Consider the following 15,741-nt stretch of genomic DNA (forward strand, 5'->3'; position numbering starts at 1 on the left):
TTCTTGGATTGCTTCTTGGGTTTGGCTTTGCCAATGGGTCTTTGTGGTGGTTGTCTTCCTGGCAATGGTAGTCGTCTCCCCAGCAATGGTGGTCGTCTCCCTGGCAGCTTCTTTTGGGCACTGACCACTTGGACTGAGATATTGGATATCTTAAAAAAAAAAAAAAGATATATTACCAAGTAGAAGTAGTCAGGATCTTAAATGAAACTACCCAGTCAGGAGAGGTTGGTGCTAAAAGGCCTAAATGTAACTGTTTAAGCATTCATATTTATGTAAGTATATCAAATTATTTGCATAAGTATAATAAGTTGATTTGCACCAAGTCACAAAATTAAGATCAGAGAAACTAGACATTACTGTATACAAACCCTAGTGAAATGGTTTCTATCAGGGAAACCAGCCCCTGATATTTCAACATAGGTTCTTTTCTATTTTCCCTAAGTGTTGGCTGGTCCGAGAAATGAAGAGAAAGAGTACAAAAGAGAGAAATTTTAAAGCTGGGTGTCCCGGGGAGACATCACACGTGGGCAGGTTCCGTGATGCCCCCTCGGCCCCCAAACCAGCAAGTTTTTATTAGCGATTTTCAAAGGAAAGGGAGTGTATGAATAGGGTGTGGGTCACAGAGATCACATGTTTCAAAGGCAATAAAATATCACAAGGCAGAAGATCAGAGCGAGATCACAAGGTCAGGGCAAAACTAGAATTGCTAATGAAGGTCCATGTCCCGCTGGGCACACATTGTCATTGATAAACATCTTAGCAGGAAACAGGATTCAAGAGCAGAGAATTGATCTGACTAGAATTTGCCAGGCTGGAATTTCCTAATCCTAGCAAGCCTGGGGGCGCTGCAGGAGACTAGGGCGTGTTTCATCCCTTATCTGCAACTGCATAAGGCAGACACTCCTAGAGTGGCCATTTTAGAGGCCTCTTGCTGGGAATGCATTCTTTTCCCAGGGCTGTTAATTATTAATATTCCTTCCTGGGGAAAGAATTCAGCACTATTTTTCTTACCTGTTTTCGGCAATAAGAGAAATATGGCTCTGTCCTGCCCAACTCCCAGGCAGTCAGACCCGATGGTTATCTCCCTTGTTCCCTGAACATCGCTGTTATCCTGTTCTTTTTTCAAGGTGCCTAGATTTCATATTGTTCAAATGTACATGCTTTATGAAAAATTTGTGCAGTTAACGCAATCATCACAGGGTCCTGAGGCAACATACATCCTCAGCTTACGAAGATGATGGGATTAAGAGATTAAAGTAAAGAAAGGCATAGGAAATTATAAGAGTATTGATTGGGTAAGTGATAAATGTCCATGAAATCTTCACAATTTATATTCTTCTCCCATGGCTTCAGCAGGTCCCTCCATTCTGGGTCTCTGACTTCCCGCAACAGTTTCTAGGTTCTTTCCTCAACTCTCCAACTCTGTTGAATAGATGCTGTGGAGGAGAGGCTTGAATTTCACGGGGTAAAGTAGACTAGAGGATTTGAAGGTTAGGAGGTTAAGGTTAAGATTCTATGTGGTTAGATTCATGTGTGTACACAGCCCTTTTTTTTTTTTTTTTTAGACAGAGTTTTGCTCTTATTGCCCAGGCTGGAGTGTAATGGAGTGATCTTGGCTCACTGCAACCTCCGCCTCCTGGGTTCCCGCGATTCTCCTGTCTCAGCATCCCAAGTAGCTGGGATTACAGGCACTTGCCACCACATCCAGCTAATTTTTGTGTTTGTAGTAGAGATGGGGTTTCGCCATGTTGGTCAGGCTGGTCTTGAACTCTTGACCTCAGGTGATCCACCTGCCTTGGCCTCCCAAAGTGCTGGGATTCCAGGTGTGAACCACCATGACTGGCTACAGTCCTTTTTGTGTATGTATGTGTTTCTCATGTATGCATTATATTGTTTTTGTCTCACAATTATTTCTGGGCTGATGCAGGATTGAAAATAAGAAGATAAGTGAGTTCCCCACAGAAGTGAATTGATTTCCTAGTTACAGCTTCATGACTGGGTGGTAGGAAGGAAAAGTAAAGGTGATACGATAATTTGCATAGGGTTGTAGGACAGGAATTAAATATGTTTGTTTTGCCATTGCCAGCCACTGAACTAATTAGTGACTCAGTTTCTCAATTATAAATGAAAGAATTATTTAAAAGTAAATCAAAGAACGAAATAGAACACTCATTAGATTAGAAAATTGCTGGTTTAAGTGTATTGATGTGTATAGTGTTATGTGCAAGAGTAAAAAATACATTATTTAATTGTTTCCCTTCCTCCTCTTTTATTTTCTTGTCTACCCTCTGCTATTTGATGCTGTGAATTCTTTAATAATGTATTCGAGAGTTTAGCTTCTTTTAAGGAGAGATTTATACAAGTCAGGGTAACTAAACTCCGGAGACGAAGTAGCTTTTAACCACACATTCTTTTAAAGGCAACAGTATGGAACGCCAGTTCCAAAGAAATAATCTCTCTTTTGCACTGTCCTTAAGAGTTCTCTCCTTCTCTTTTCCTCTCCTTCACTCTTCTCTTCAAAATTCATACCCTCCAGTCTTTAACCCTGCCAATTAATGGGATAATATGTGGCCACGTACACTCTGAATTATTCATGGCCCTTCATTCTTTTTGCCAAACACCTTGTCAACCCCTGGAGTGAAGTGTCGCTTGTATGCTTTCTGGTGAAATTGAACTAGACCAGACATCATTTAATGGGGTGTCCTGCAGGAATGAGGATGGGGTTCCTAAAGAGAGAAACATTCCATTGTAGAATGAGTTGATGATGGTATCAAGCTACTTTCAAGTGCTCCCACAAAAGAAATAAAGAAACATGTGGAAATGCCAGTACATGTTGAACTGACAAAGCCAAGGTTGGATCTTTAAGTGCAGAAACACATTATAGGCAGTCTCAGTTAGCACTGATTAAATTTTAAAATGGAATTTGTGTAGAGATCAGTACAATTTCCCTGGAGTTTTATAAAAACAGCTACAAATCAATTGCCAAGTACAGCACTTTATAATAAACTCACATTTGTAAAACCCATTAAGTAACATAAGAAGATAAAATATTTTATTATTGTTTCCTTTATTTTTATAAGGTTGTATAATCTCATTTTACTAACAGGGTCAACAATAAAATGACATTCAAGTAAGAGAGAAAGTTTCTCACCCTGTACTTACTTTCAGGTCAGCAGGTGCGGCTGAAACATCGCTGTTTTCTTTGTCCATTATTAGGTGTTTTGCGTGTGATCATCCAGGGGTGTCTCAAAGCCAGTTTTCACCGCTTATTTGCTCTTTTGAGAAGAACTAAGAGAACCGTCACCACATTCAAGCTAGCTTTCAGAGGAGTGGAATCAATTTACCTCCAGCGGGTTCAGTTCAGAAACTGAAGCCGCCTCATTGCTATATTGTAAATGTTAAAGGAACCTAGCACTCAGCTGTGCACCCCAAACTCAAGGATTCTCAATGTAACTTTCATAGGAGTCAGGCCTCTCAGAGTACAGCCAGCCTCAAGGCAAGTTTTCTAATAAGAAACACAATCTTACAATCGAGAAACATTTAAAAGTCAGTATAATTTTTTTCTTACATCTCCTAAAGAATATGAAGAGGTCTAATTTACAACCCTCCGCACCACATCTGAGAAGTCCTCACACCTCCTTTCTCTTGCTTGGCATCTCTTGCCTTCTCCAGAAAACTCACTCTTTAGTCCTGCTCTCAACTTTCCAGCCATACACTCTGAGAACCCATAATCCAAAGGGACTTTTTTCCATTTGGCTCCCCCTACTTCTTTCAGTCAGTCCTCAGTAAACCTGGGGCCCTTTCTGCTGTAAAACCCCTGTTTCCATCTCTCCCATTCTTCCCAATGTCAATCTGAATTAGATCCACGGTAGGAAGAATAATCCTGAGGGGCAGTGTCAGAATTTTTCTTAGCAGACTGGGAGAAAAAGGCAGGGATTGCTGGAACCTTATCACCCTGTGGGCACTGGGTGTCAACAGAAAGCTGATCTGTCACACTTTAAAGGAGAAACACTGTTCTGCTGATCCAGACACAAACTTCAGCATCTTTCACAGGCTGTGTGTATGGCGAGTGAGAAACTGCCTGCTGAAAGTGGTGAAAGATTAGTTGAGTTGCCTCGCATTTGAAATTTAATCTAACTTGGGGAAAATGAGACAGAATGACAAAAAAAAAAAAAAAAAAGTCATGTTGTACAAATTTACCTCCTAGGTTTTGTTATTATTCACACTGAGGAAATTATTAATAATGGTTTAGACTTTATATTATTACTTTTAATGGCTCATCTTTCTGTATTATTTCCCTACTTATTTCTAGAACTAACTCATATTCCACCAATATAAGTAAAATTTATATATCAGTGGCCATTGACAAAGACTCTTTTCTTGACCAAAGTGTAGTCAGGTTTCTCTGAGCTCTATTTTCAACTAGACCTTGTCCTTGGGCCCTGTCTTTGGCCTATCTGGTCAGGTTAGCAGGAATCCCCCCACCCTTGATATGTGATTACCCTTGATTTTTCTTTCTTTTTCTTTCTTTTTTTTTTTTTTTTGATTCAAGAGTGGCCTTGAAATACCCTTGATATCTGATCAAGTTCTTTATCCCCTACCCTTGATGTGTAAGTCCTTGGCTGCCTGTAACAAGAATCCTGATTGGTCAGTTTAGCAAGAATACCCCTTGATATTTCCCCTTAGTAATTTTCCATCCATGGACCCCCTCATTCTGTTCATTGGCTACTAATCCCCAGTTTTCTTTGCTGTATTTGGAACCGAATTCTATATCAAATTCTTTCCCCAGTTGCAACAGTGCTGAAAAAAATCTGTCTTTACAGCCTTTAACTAGTGTCCCCCCAATGCTTGTTTTCCTTTCACACTACCAAGTGTGAAAAGTGGCAGCAAAATAAAGGAGGCTGTGTTAAATGTACATAATTTAAAAGCAATCATAAAACCAACTGAAGGCTGCTTTTTCACTATCATCGTGCTAGCAATTCTAAATAATGTCAGTGACAAAATACTCCTCCCTAAAAAAAATGTATTTATTTGGTATAAGTTCTAAACAATCACTGTCACTACAATTGTTTTAATAAGACTTATTTAAGTGTATAATGAGCAATTCATATTACTTATTTTTTAATAAGTGGTGAATGTTATGCAGAAATTAATTCAGAGAACTCCCAACTGTAAAGCTGGTCTCAAACATGTTGCAGGTAGCAACTATCTGGGGTCAGTGGTGCAGGTGGTAAAGGAATTTACCAAGACAGTTATAGGTAAAGAAAGGTAGATTTCTTAGAGAAAGTAAGAAAACACATTGCAAGAAAGCAACAAGCAGATCAGCAAGAGAGGAGCTAACTGCAAGGAGACAAAGGCTTGCTTGGGATTTTATAGGATGGTGCTTGTGCTTGACAGGGCTATGTGCAGTGCTGATAATGCCAAGGTTACAATGAGCTAACTTGCGTTTTTCTATCAGCCAAGGGTCTGGTGATAAGTTGGGTGCAGGAAGATTGTGAATTATTTGAGTTACTTGTGCAGGAGGGCTACATGTCCTGGACCATGAAGAAAGGCAGACTTACAGCTCATTTGCTTTCTTCTTTTTGCTTTCCCCTGCTCCCACCAGCCCGACTCCTTTTCCCTAATTAGGACTCCACAGAACACAAGACGACCGTGACACATGTTCATTTCAAGAATAAGCTTCTAATGGTCTGGAATCATTTGCACATACTTAGGGCAGAGTCCTTGCCTCCAACAACCCGTGTGGGATTACATATTGCTGAATTTAAAGGGAAGATTCAAAGCAAGCAATAATAGCACAATGATTGTAAAGACCAAGAAACAGAACTTCAGTTATTTCATTTGTCCTTCTATGTGACCATTGAGTTAATTTATATTTAAAATTTAATACAGTTACAGAGTATGAACTGCAAGGTGTAATTTTTTATATGTTATATTTTGTATGCTGTATGTATTTTGTTAATTTTATTTTTGCTAGCATAATTATATATACAAAGTTGACTAAAATTTTTCACTTTTTTTCTCATCAATATTATTCTTAGTTTTATTTCATGATTCCTACTGAAAACAATTGCACTGTATAGGGAAAGAGATTGTTGAGAAATGATCTGCTATAGGGAGAAGCAGCCCCTGAGTAACTGGGCAGCTTCTGTAGTGTCAACAGTGTGAAGGACCCACTGCAGGGTGTCGTTGGCACTGCCTGGTAACTGGTGAACCCGTTGGCCAGCAGAGCTCATACCCTCATTCCCAGATTAGTCCAGGGGGTCCAGGCAGTACCTCAACTGTGACTCTTCCAGATGCATGGAGGCTGCACCGCAGCCCATGCCCTGAGTGCATGGCATCAGGAGGCACTGGCCGTACTTCTGCTGGAGCCAAGTGGTGCGGAGCCTGGCTACCACTCCTAGTAGCTGGGCGTCCCCACAGCTAACTATCCAGAACAAGTGGTAGATAACCTTCTAACTGGTGTATCCACTGTGTTTATCATGGTTGGGCCAGTTTGGAAGTGGAAATGTCCATAAGATGGTGGTGAACATAGGGTAGAATCCATATTGCAAAAATACCAAAAACTCCACAGAAACTCCTACCATGCATGCCTTTAAAGAGGACTTCTGGCTGGGCACAGTGGCTCATACCTGTCATCCCAGCACTTTGAAAAGCCAAGGGAGGAGGATCACTGGAAGCCAGGAGTTTGAGACCAGCAAGGGCAACCTAGCAACCTAGCAAGATCCTGTTTGTACCAAAAAAAAAAAAAAGCCAGGTGTGGTGGTTCACCATTATTCCTAGCTGCTCTTTGGGAGGCTGAGGTGGTAGAATCTCATGGGCACAGGAGTTTGAGGCTGCAGTGAACTAGGACTTCCATGGGGAAATCCTCAATGTGGTTATCGTTGGCTACCTCATAAAGGAAATGACTAGTAAGAAAAGAACTTCTTGGATTCTTTAGAGTCACTTGTTTCAGCAATTCATGGTGATATTGAGGAAGCTAAGAAATGATTTGATTTACCAGAACATTTGAAACTCAAAGAAGACAATTTCTTTCAGGCTCCTAAAAGCAAAATGATGAATGGCCACTGATGAAAAAAATCATCTTATTTATTCATACACTGTTTTCTAGTGAAAACATAACTGCTTATAACTCTGCAGTCTCGTCTTGGTTGTATTTTAAAAACCAAACATTTCCCTACAGCTATGAATTAGTTTAAACAGTGCACTGTAGTTACCATTTTATGTTTTTTTTTTTTGAGACGGAGTCTCGCTCTGCCGCCCAGGCTGGAGTGCTGTGGCCGGATCTCAGCTCACTGCAAGCTCCGTCTCCCGGGTTTACGCCATTCTCCTGTCTCAGCCTCCCGAGCAGCTGGGACTACAGGCGCCCGCCACCTCGCCCGGCTAATTTTTTTGTATTTTTTTTAGTAGAGACGGGGTTTCACCGTGTTAGCCAGGATGGTCTCGATCTCCTGACCTCGTGATCCGCCCGTCTCGGCCTCCCAAAGTGCTGGGATTACAGGCTTGAGCCACCGCGCCCGGCCACCATTTTATGTTTCAACTGTTAAACCCATTGGGACGTATTACAAAAGAGATTCATTTTTATGTAATATGTTGATTCAAATGCATCACTAGAAAGATACTGGTCTTATCATGGAAATAAAATGTATATAAGTCTGGGTAAAAAGGCAAGTCACTAGTTTGATGTGAGAAGTATAATTCTCATGGTAAAATGCCAGCATATATATACTCATATAGATTTCCTGCTAAACAGAGGGGTGTTATAAAAGTAAATGCACTAAACAGAAGGTTGATAGTTTATTACAATCCTAACAGGAAAAATCTAGATTTCATACTTTTTGATAGTTTGTACATTTATATATTATCATAAACATGAAGACATTTGGGAAATCTTATTTTAGTCATTTCCTTTATGAGGTTACATCACTGAACCATCTTCATTCTTGTACGGCACTGCCTCAATTTGTGGACTAGACACCCTCTGCCTATCATGGTTTTTGTGTTTTTATTTTAAGGCAGCAGAATAAGTGGTTTTTGAATTTGTAGGTCTCATTTTTGTGTTGGATAACACTTTTATCTTTTTAACAGTAGATATCTGTCCTGCAACAATTTTTGTTTTACTTTGGTTCTTTCTTCCTTTAAATGATTGTCAATGTTCGTTTATTCCATTTAGAATATCCTACAATTGTATACTTAAAAGAGATTGCATCTGTCCATACCATTACATTCTTGCACTAAAGAACAGTGTGTGAGCATATGTATGTATTGCATTTTATGTAAAAAACAAAACAGCAAACTTCATCTTTAGTTATCCTTAAGATTTAAATGAACATGTAGCCATTCATTTATATGTACCAGTTTTTTAAATGGCTCAAAACTATTGAGCCCATTAAACTATAAAATAATTAAAAAGTTATTTATTTTTAATGCAAGTATATGTTCTGGAGCAAATCTAAATTGCTGTAGTTGCATACACACAATGTAATTTGATGCTTATCTAAAGAGTGCTTGGGAAAGGCATAAAATTTTACTATTTTACTTAAATAATTTTCATAACATGGATTTTTCCTCCTACTAACTGTATGATTTTTGGCCATCTGAATCTTTTTGTTTATACCAAAAGAAAGTTGAAATCTTTGGATATTTAGGAAATTAAGATTACAGGTTGTGTTGGGCTCCCTCAAACAGCATCTTGCATCATTGTTCACCTTAGCAACAGATTTGGTGTTAAATGGGGGTCGGGGTTGCAGCAGAACTATGTAAAAGCTATTTTTAAAGACAAGTCATTATGCATCGGTTTCCCCTAATCTGCGTAGGTGAATTAGAACTGATTTAATTAAAATATTTATAAATTATTTAGAAAAGCATATAAAGTTGTTGGAGAAGAGAAAAGCATATATCAATTCAGTTGGATTGTGTTTTACTTTTTGGTGTATGTATTTTATGGCAAACAATATAGTTTGTGACTTCTTTATATTTTATAGAAATATTTAGAAAACATAATTGTAAATGTTAGAAATCTTATATTTGAAAGAAGCGTCATTTATCATAGATTTTTGAAGCAAAGTTAAAAACAAACATGGACATTGTAAAAATATTTGTGTTTGTTTTGTCTGAATAGATTGCTGCTAATTATGTTCTCCTTAGGTGTATGAAAGTTATTTGACATTTTATTATCATCCTGCATTTTGTTAAATAGCCATAACTTTTGAAAATCAAAGGATATCTTTGTTTAAGAATTAATTAATTGTCAGGCAGTTCCAAGATGGCCAAATAGAAACAGCTCCAGTCTACAGCTCCCAGCGTGAGCGACACAGAAGACAGGTGATTTCTGCATTTCCAACTGAGGTACTGGATTCACCTCACTGGGGCTTGTCAGACAGTGGGTGCAGGACAGTAAGTGCAGCCCACTGAGGGTGAGCTGAAGCAGGGCAAGGCATCGCTTAGCCCAGGAAGCACGAGGGATCAGGGAATTCCCTTTCCTAGCCGAAGGAAGCTGTGACAGACGGCACCTGGAAAATCGGGTCACTCCCACCCTAATACTGCGCTTTTCCAACAGTCTTAGCAAACGGCACACCAGGAGATTATATCCCACACCTGGCTCAGAGGGTCCCACACCCACAGAGCCTTGCTCATTGCTAGCACAGCAGGCTGAGATCAAACTGCAAGGTGGTAGCAAGCCTAGGGGAGGGGTGCCTGCCATTGCTGAGGCTTGAGTAGGTAAACAGAGCAGCCAGGAAGCTTGAACTCGGTGGAGCCTACCACAGCTCAAGGATGCCTGCCTGCCTCTGTAGACTCCACCTCTGGGGGCAGGGCATAGCCGAACAAAAGGCAGAAGAAACCTCTGCAGATGTAAATGTCCCTGTCTGACAGCTTTGAAGAGAGTAGTGGTTCTCCCAGCAGGGAGTTTGAGATCTGAGAATGGACAGACTGCCTCCTCAAGTGGATCCCTGACCCTTGAGTAGCCTAACTGGGAGGCACCCCCCAGTAGGGGCATACTGACACCTCACACAGCCAGGTACCCCTTTGAGATGAAGCTTCCAGAGGAACGATCAGAGAGCAACATTTGCTGTTCAGCAATGTTCGCTGTTTGGCAGCCTCTGCTGCTGATACCCAGGCAAACAGGGTCTGGAGTGGACCTCCAGCAAACTCCAACAGACCTGCAGCTGAGGGTCCTGACTGTTAGAAGGAAAACTAACAAACAGAAAGGATATCCACAGCAAAACCCATCTGTACATCACCATCATCAAAGACCAAAGATAGATAAAACCACAAAGATAGGGAAAAAACAGCAGAAAAGGTGAAAATTCTAAAAATCAGAGTGTCTCTCCCCCTCCAAAGGAACACAGCTCCTTGTCAGCAATGGAACAAAGCTGGACAGAGAGTGACTTTGACGAGTTGAGAGAAGAAGGCTTCTGATGATCAAACTTCTCCTAGCTAAAGGAGGAAGTTTGAACCCATCGCAAAGAAGCTAAAAACCTTGAAAAAAGATTAGACGAATGGCTAACTAGAATAACCAGTGTAGAGAAGCCCTTAAATGACCTGATGGAGCTGAAAACCATGGCATGAGAACTTTGTGACAAATGCACAAGCTTCAGCAGCCGATTCAATCAACTGGAAGAAAGGGTATCAGTGAGTGAAGATCAAATGAATGAAATGAAGCGAGAAGAGAAGTTTAGAGAAAAAAGAGTAAAAAGAAATGAATAAAGCCTCCAAGAAATATGGGATTATGTAAAAAGACCAAATCTACGTCTGATTGGTTTGCCTGAAAGTGACGGGAGAATGGAACCAAGTTGGAAAACACTCTGCAGGATATTATCCAGGAGAACTTCCCCAACCTAACAAGGCAGGCTAACATTCAAATTCAGGAAATACAGAGAATGCCACAAAGATACTCCTCGAGAAGAGCAACTCCTAGACACATAATTGTCAGATTCACCAAAGTTGAAATGAAGGAAAAAATGTTAAGGCCAGCCAGAGAGAAAGGTCAGGTTATCTACAAGGGGAAGCCCATCAGACAAACAGGGGATCTCCTGGCAGAAACTCCACAAGCCAGAAGAGAGTGGGGGCCAATATTCAACATTCTTAAAGAAAAGAATTTTCAACCCAGAATTTCATATCCAGCCAAACTAAGCTTCATAAATGAAGGAGAAATAAAATCCTTTACAGACAAGCAAATGCTGAGAGATTTTGTCACCACCAGGCGTGCCTTACAAGAGCTCCTGAAGGAAGCACTAAACATGGAAAGGAACAACCAGTACCAGCCACTGCAAAAACATGCCAAATTGTAAAGACCATTGATGCTAGGAAGAAACTGCATCAACTAACGAGCAAAATACCCAGCTAACATAATGACAGGATCAAATTCACACATAACAATATTAACCTTAAATGTAAATGGGCTAAATGCTCTAATTAAAAGACACAGACTGGCACATTGGATAAAGAGACAAGACCCATCAGTTTGCTGTATTCAGGAGACCCATCTCACATGCAGAGACACACATAGGCTCAGAGTAAAGGGATGGAGGAAGATCTACCAAGCAAATGGAAAACAAAAATGGTAGGGTTTGCAATCCTAGTCTCTGATAAAACAGAATTTAAGCCAACAAAGATCAAAAGAGACAAAGAAGCCCATTACATAATAGTAAAGGGATCAATTCAACAAGAAGAGCTAACTATCCTAAATATGTATGTACCCAACAGGAGCACCCACATTCATAAAGCAAGTCCTTAGAGAACTACAAAGAGACTTAGACGACCTACAAAGAGACTTAGTCTCCCACACAGTAATAATGGGAGACTTTAACACCCCAATGTTAACATTAGACAGATCAATGAGACAGAAACTAAAAAAGGATATCCAGGAACTGAACTCAGCTATGCACCAAGCAGACCTAATAGACATCTACAGAACTCTCCAACCCAAATCAACAGAATATACGTTCTTCTCAGCACCACATTGCGCTTATTCCAAAATTCACCACATAGTTGGAAGTAAAGCACTCCTCAGCAAATGTAAAAGAACAGAAATCACAAAAAACTGCCTCTCAGATCACAGTGCAATGAAACTAGAACTCAGGATTAAGAAAATCACTCAAAACCACTTAACAACATAGAAACTGAACAACCTGCTCCTGAATGACTACTGGGTGCATAACGAAATGAAGGCAGAAATAAAGATGTTCTTTGAAACCAATGAGAACAAAGACACAACATACCAGAATCCCTGGGACACATTTAAAGCAGTGTGTAGAGGGAAATTTATAGCAGTTAATGCCCACAAGAGAAAGCAGGAAAGATCTAAAATTGACACCCTAACATCACAATTAAAAGAACTAGAGAAGCAAGAGCAAACACATTCAAAAGCTAGCAAAGGGCAAGAAATAACTAAGATCAGAGCAGAACTGAAGGAGATAGAGACACAACAAACCCTTCAAAAAATCAGTGAATCCAGGAGCCGGTTTTTGAAATGATCAACAAAATTGATAGACCACTAGCAAGACTAATAAAGAAGAAAAGAGAGAAAAATCAAATAGATGCAATAAAAAATGATAAAGGGGATAACACCACTGATCCCACAGAAATACAAACTATCTTCAGAGACTATATAAACACCTCTACACAAATAAACTAGAAAATCTAGAAGAAATGGATAAATTCCTGGACACATACACCTTCCCAAGACTAAACCAGGAAGAAGTAGAATCCCTGAACAGACCAATAACAGGCTCTGAAATGGAGGCAATAATTAATAACCTACCAACCAAAAAAGTTCAGGGCCAGACAGATTAATAGCTGAATTCTACCAGAGGTACAAGGAGGAGCTGGTACCATTCTCTCTGAAACAATTCCAATCAATAGAAAAAGAGGGAATCCTCCCTAACTCATTTTATGAGGCCAACATCATCCTGATACCAAAGCCTGGCAAAGACATAACAAAAAAAGAGAATTTTAGACCTATATCCTTGATGAATATCGATGCAAAAATCCTCAATAAAATACTGGCAAACCGAATCCTGCAGCACATCAAAAAGCTTATCCACCATGATCAAGTGGGCTTCATCCCTGGGATGCAAGGCTGGTCCAACATACGCAAATCAATAAACATAATCCAGTATATAAGCAGAACCAAAGACAAAAACCACATGTTTATCTCAATACATGCAGAAAAGGCCTTTGAAAAAATTCAACAGCCCTTCGTGCTGAAAACTGTCAATAAATTAGGTATTGATGGGATGTATCTCAAAATAATAAGAGCTGTTTATGACAAACCCACAGCCAATATCATACTGAATGGGAAAAACTGGAAGCATTCCCTTTGAAAACTGGCACGAGCCAGGGATGCCCTCTCTCGGCACTCCTATTCAACGTAGTGTTGGAAGTTCTGGCTAGGGCAATCAAGCAGGAGAAAGAAATCAAGGGTATTCAATTAGGAAAAGAGGAACTCAAATTGTCCCTGTTTGCAGATGACATGATTGTATATTTAGAAAACCCCATCATCTCAGCCCAAAATCTCCTTAAGCTGATAAGCAACTTCAGCAAAGTCTTAGGATACAAAATCAATGTGCAAAAATCACAAGCATTCTTATACACCAGTAACAGAAAAACAGAGAGCCAAATCATGAGTGAACTACCATTCACAATTGCTTCAAATAGAATAAAATACCTAGGACTCCAATTTACAAGGGATGTGAAGGATCTCTTCAAGGAGAACTACAAATCACTACTCAGTGAAATAAAAGAGGACACAAACAAATGGAAGAACATTCCATGCTCATGGATAGGAAGAATCAGTATCGTGAAAATGGCCATACTGCCCAAGGTAATTAATAGATTCGATGCGATCCCCATCAAGCTACCAATGACTTTCTTCACAGAATTGGAAAAAAACTAAAGTTCATATGGAACCAAAAAAGAGCCCATATTGCCAAGACAATCCTAAGCCAAAAGAACAAAGCTGGAGGCATCACACTGCCTGACTTCAAACTATAGTACAAGGCTACAGTAACCAAAACCACATGGTACTGGTACCAAAACAGAGAGAGAGACAAATGGAACAGAACAGAGCCCTCAGAAATAATACCACACATCTACAACCATCTGATCTTTGACAAACCTGACAAAAAAAAGCAATGGGGAAAGGATTCCCTATTTAATAAATGGTGCTGGGAAAACTGGCTAGCCATATGTAGAAAGCTGAAACTGGATCCCTTCCTTATACCTTATACAAAAATTAATTCTGGCCAGGCGCGGTGGCTCAAGCCTGTAATCCCAGCACTTTGGGAGGCCAAGACGGGTGGATCACGAGGTCAGGAGATCGAGACCATCCTGGCTAACACGGTGAAACCCCGTCTCTACTAAAAAATACAAAAAACTAGCCGGGCGAGGTGGCGGGCGCCTGTAGTCCCAGCTGCTCGGGAGGCTGAGGCAGGAGAATGGCGTAAACCCAGGAGGCGGAGCTTACAGTGAGCCGAGATTGCGCCACTGCACTCCAGCCTGGGCTACAGAGCGAGACTCCGTCTAAAAAAAAAAAAAAAAAAAAAAAAAAAAAAAAAAAAAAAATTAATTCAAGATGGATTAAAGACGTAAATGTTAGACCTAAAACCATAAAATCCCTAGACGAAAACCTAGGCAATACCATTCAGGACATAGGCATGGGCGTGGAATTCATGTCTAAAACACTAAAAGCAATGGCAACAAAACCCAAAATTGACAAATGGGATCTAATTAAACTAAAGAGCTTCTGCACAGCAAAAGAAACTACCATCAGAGTGAACAGGCAGCCTACAGAATGGAATAAAATTTTTGCAATCTACCCATCTGACAAAGGGCTAATCTCCAGAATCTACAAAGAACTCAAACAAATTTACAAGAAAAAAACAAAGAACTCCATCAAAAAGTGGGCAAAGGACATGAACAGACACTTCTCAAAAGAAGACATTTATGCAGCCAACAGACACATGAAAAAATGCTCATCATCACTGGCCATCGGAGAAATGCAAATCAAAACCACAGTGAGATACCATCTCACACCAGTTAGAATGGTGATCATTAAAAAGTTGGGAAACAACAGATGCTGGAGAGGATGTGGAGAAATAGGAACACTTTTAAACTGTTGGTGGGACTATAAACTAGTTCAACCACTGTGGAAGACAGTGTGGCGATTCCTCAAGGATCTAGAACTAGAAATACCATTTGACCCAGCCATCCCATTACTGGATATATACCCAAAGGACTATAAGTCATGCTGCTATAAAGACACATGCACACGTATGTTTATTGTGGCACTATTCACAATAGCAAAGACTTGAAACCAACCCAAATGTCCATCAATGATAGACTGGATTAAGAAAATGTGGCACATATACACCATGGAATACCATGCACCCCTAAAAAATGATGAGTTCATGTCCTTTCTAAGGACATGGATGAAGCTGGAAACCATCATTTTCAGCAAACTATCGCAAGGACAAAAACCAAACACTGCATGTTCTCACTCATAGGTGGGAACTGAACAATGAGAACACTTGGACACAGGAAGTGGAACATCACACACTGGGGCCTGTCATGGAGTTGGGGGGAGGGGGAGGGATAGCATTAGGAGACATACCTAATGTAAATGACGAGTTAATGGGTGCAACACCTGAACATGTCACATGTATACATATGTAACAAACCTGCATGTTGTGCACATGTACCCTAGAACTATTATCTACATCTTGTAATAAATTACTATAG

The 15,741-nt window shown here is 40.1% G+C and overlaps 1 pseudogene; it reads left to right on the top strand.

Annotated features, from left to right (window-relative positions):
* Positions 1-2,820: 2,820 nt before the first annotated feature.
* LOC117078277 lies at positions 2,821-7,071 on the top strand (annotated as a pseudogene).
* The last annotated feature ends 8,670 nt before the right edge of the window (positions 7,072-15,741 follow it).

This window comes from Trachypithecus francoisi, unplaced genomic scaffold, assembly GCF_009764315.1.
Source record: "Trachypithecus francoisi isolate TF-2019V2 unplaced genomic scaffold, Tfra_2.0 Lachesis_group0, whole genome shotgun sequence".
Taxonomy (NCBI): domain Eukaryota; kingdom Metazoa; phylum Chordata; class Mammalia; order Primates; family Cercopithecidae; genus Trachypithecus; species Trachypithecus francoisi.